Raw genomic sequence first — 4593 nt, 5'->3', positions numbered from 1 at the left:
CCTGCTTCCTTCTCTCCCTTCACAGCTGTTACTCTTGAGAGCACTTCTGAATAAACTTCCAGCATGATAATTCTCATCTTTGAGTCTGCTTCCTGGGGAAGCTAATCTTCAGCTATTGGTCCCAGGAGTTGTCTGTGGCTAAGCAAGTGCTCAATGGGCTTTCAGGGCTGCATCCCCCTAGCTGCTGGCCATGAGAAATCCATCATTAGTAATAGGTGGAGCATCGATGGTCTCTGGAACAGCATGGTGGCGGTGAAACTTACACTGGTGGTGACTAGGAAGCCATAGTAGTAGAAACAAGTGCACTAGAAGGTTCAGTGTATCCAGTGTTTGACAAATATGGAGAAAATAGAAGTATAATGACAATGCAATCAAAAGGCTGTTACTAGAGGCAGCAGTTTCCTTGCAAAAGAAAAACAGTAGATTCTTTGGAAAGACTAAAAGGGATTATGCAGCAATTAAAGGCTGGGTATAAGAGCCAGAAGGGCTTCCGGGCAAAGTATAAAGAGCCTCTCATTTTCTACAGCTGAAGAGCAGAAGTGAGTAACAGGTGTAAGATTAAATATAAGAATAACTAAAGGAAGTTGAATTCTCAATCGAGACAAGTCTTCTAAGCCACAAACTACATACATAGTTTACAACAACAGACATGTATATTCTCACACTTTTGGAAGCCAAAAGCCCAAATACAAGATGTCAGCAGGGACATGCTCCCTCTAGAGGCTCTAAGCGGGGGTAATCTCAGCTGCCAGCTTCTCTAGTACTTGAATTAGGCCAGGGTTTCTCAGCCTTGCACTATTGACATTTCGGGCTGGATATTCTTTGTTGTGGCAGTGGATCCCTGTGTCATAAGATGTTTAGCCGCATTCCTGGCCTCTACCTACTGGATGCTCACCCCATAATCCTCACAACCTAAAAGGTCCCCCAGATATAGCCAAAAGTCCTCCGCTGGGGTGTGGGGTGAGGGGCTGGGTGGAGGGATTACCCTGGCTGAGAACCATGACAACAGGCTGAAGACGGCCACCTTGCGAGGATCCCACCTCCTTCCTGGGGCAGCCTGCATCTAGTAATGGAACTCGTAGCCTGGCCCTAACTTAGGATAACCCTAAAAGGTCATCCCAGCCTCAGAACACTCTGCGAATGGGCCGAGGCACTTTCGTGGTGACTGCTGCACAGCCCGGCCTCTCTCTCCACCCACGCTTGCTTCTTCCCCTTCCCCAACAGATGCTAATCCCAGGAGGATCCCTAACGATTCTACACACAGATCTTCTCCTCAGAGTCAGCTTCCTGGACATCCCGGGCTGACGCAGCAGTCACATATCATTTCCCCAGAATCCACCTTAATTAAAATAATTAATCATGCAATGTGTACTACTTTCTTGATGAAAACATCAACACTTCCTAGCTCGTCTTCATGAGTTTATTCGATAACAATGTTCAACAATTATGGTGGAGTTACCATTACCAGTGCTGGCCTTGGAATTCATCAAAGGACAGAACTTAGGTCCGGGGATGGCTACATAATTTGCAGGGTCCCTTGCTAAAAAAAAAAAAAAAAAAAAAAAAAAAAATATAAATTTAAAAAAAAAAAAAAAAAAAAAAAAAATGTTAAGTATTTCAAGACAATAACAGCAGAGCATTAACCAAGCATAGGTTCTTTCTTTGCATGGGACCCTGTGTGGCTGCATGGATTGTTCACTAATGAACCTGGCCCTGAATAGGTAATGTTCTCATGAGACTACCATCTAGCCACGGAGATAAATATTAAACCATTAATTACATGATAAATTGTTTTATTGCTATTGTGAGAAGATTATGTTGGAGAAGTGCGGGGGCTATGTACAACCTTATAATAAGGGAATCAGACCCTCTGGGTGGGAAGAATTGTAGGGACAAAAAGATTGGGGCCCTACGAGAACCATAGATTTGATCCGATTTCTTGTTGTACCATGAACTACTCGCCTGACAGTTGTCCAGCAGTAGTTTCTTACTTGAGACCACTCTCTCAGTCAAAGAAAATGGGCCACAAACATATGGCTTCCTCGAAATGCCACAACACACTTCCTTCACATAGAAATGGCTCCAGAAAAAAAATCATTAAAAGAAAAAATTGTTGTTAACATAAAGTGAATGGAAACATAAGGAGGTTCTTCGCTGGCTTAAGAAAATAAACTGAAATCTAAAATATTCAGAGAAACACATTAGGGAATTACAGGGGATCAAAAAAGTCCACAATAGGGCCAGTTATATGTTGGGGTTGGAAACTGATTTAATTCCACACTAACAGCAAGAAGACCTCAGTTCTATTCCCAGCACTCTCTAATTCTGAGAAAGTCACTTCAATTTTCTGTTTTTTGTCTGAATAATGAAAAAAAAAGTTGCTCTGTCATTTTGGATTTAGTGAGTATTATTAATATGATTATTTTAGGATACTTTGAGCTAGCTCTCCTAGAAACACAAACACCATACTTACTGACAGACAAGGCAACCTAAGGTTAGCGTACGCCATCCAGCCACACACAACTTTAGTGAATTCAGACTCTACCCAACCCCCATTGTGATCTTCATAAGTACCCACACACTTCATTTTGGCAGGATCTGTGAGATGCCTTATCTTCTGCCCTTGTTCTTGCTTCTATCAAGTCCACCATGTCCTCTATGAACAAAGACAGATATAAGTTTTCACATTGTGAAAATGGGCATAAGTGTATATAATTATTTAATATATGACAAATATAGTATTTCATGTGAGTAGTGAAAGGGTAAATTATTAAATGCACTGGGAAAACTACTTACCTATCTGGAAAAAATTAAGTAAGTTTTTTACATTACTCCAAGTATCGAAATATATTCCAGATGGATTAAAGAGATAAATGTTAAAAATGAAACTTTATAAGTAGTCAAAGAAATTTAGATAAATACATATATAGTTTTGGTGTTTGAAGAGCCTGTTCTAAAAATAACACCAAGGCAGAGATTGTAAAATAAATCATAAATAGCTCTGACTGTATATAATAAATTCCATAAATCCCATGAGTAAAATTAAATGTCACTTAACAAAGTAGGAAAGTATTTGCCTACTTTTTTATATATTCTGGATAAAGGACCAATATTCTTTATATATAAAGAGTTCTAGCAAGTCAGTATGTAAAAGACAAATTCTTTGGCAACCAATTCTATTTCCTGAAATTCATCATAAGGAAATAAGCCTGTAAGTGATTATCGTAGACTTGCCCCATGGAGTCAGTTGGCCAGGGATCCACCTTACTTAGAAGAGAGTGAAAAAGCTTTACATAAATCTAGGGACCTGGCTGATGGTCAACAAGGTGGGATGTTAATGGGGGCAACACTGAGAAAAGGGATTCTAAAGAACTAAAAGAGGGCATCGAAGAAAGGGGGTGCCATACCTGGAGGGATGTCCAGACCTAAAGACAAAGACCTCTACTTTGGGGGCCCAATAAAAAGTCATAACATCCTATGAGAGTGCCATGAAATAATGAAAATAATCCTCTAAACGACTCTATGACCCGAGAGTGTTAGCATCACCCCTTTTTAAAGTCCAGGAGAATAAAACTGAGTCAGTTATCCAAGCGTTCATTCTCAAAAAGGAGAACATGAATTGAAGCCAGATCCTCTGTATACAAGTTCTCAGTCCACTCTTACTTGACACCTTAACAAATATTTCTAATTTTTGCTTTTTCATAGGACAACTGTTAAAGAAGATCATTTTGTGGAGAAAGTGGGAAACGTCAGTGTGATAACCTGCGAACCAAGTTTGGTAAAGCAGACTTCATTATAGCAGCATTTCCTAGTTTCATAGGCCTCTGCACTGTGTCCACTAACTATTTCCAGAAGCGTACCTGAGAGGCCTGGATAGTTTGAAAGGGGGACTCTTGTACTCGAGGTCAGATTTCACATTGCAGTTTTGTAGTTTCATGTGCAGTCTGGGTTTCCTTTAATAAATTACAGGTCCTGCCACTAAGCTGTGAACAGAGACCAGTAGTAGGTGATTTAGAGGTGCACAGAGGCCTCTGAAATTCTTTAAGAATCAGTTTCTTTTTGTTTTCTTGTTTTTACAGTAGGTGGAAATTTGAGCTTTGAGAATCTGGAGTGCCTCAGCAGAGACTTTTGTGGACCAATATTTGTCAGGATTGAGTTACCTGATCTGAGCTTATGTACTGGGTTATTGAAAGATAAAACAAACAAACAAACAAACAAACAAATACTTCTTATACAGACTTGTAAAAATTACAAATATGGAGGTTAAATTTTGCTTCTCTAGCCCTTTATTTCCTCTTCGACTGTTCCATCTGACAGTTGAGGTGGGAAATCATTGTTAAATCACAGTAAACATTGTATATTTTGTGCCCCCCTCTTCTAAGCCAGTCAACATTTCCTATAAAGGGCTAGGTAATAAATATTCTAGGCTCTGTGGGGCCAGATGGTCTCTATCACAACTGTTTAACTCTGCCATTTGAAAGTCACCACAGACAATCCTTAAACAAATAGGCATGGCTATATTCCAATAAAATTTTATTTACAAAAAACATGTTGTGTCTGGATTTGGCTCACAGATCATAGTTTGCTGACCCC

The sequence above is a fragment of the Pteropus alecto genome, unplaced genomic scaffold (genome assembly GCF_000325575.1).
Source record: "Pteropus alecto unplaced genomic scaffold, ASM32557v1 scaffold389, whole genome shotgun sequence".
Classification (NCBI taxonomy): domain Eukaryota; kingdom Metazoa; phylum Chordata; class Mammalia; order Chiroptera; family Pteropodidae; genus Pteropus; species Pteropus alecto.
Note: the sequence above shows the minus strand (reverse complement) of the source record.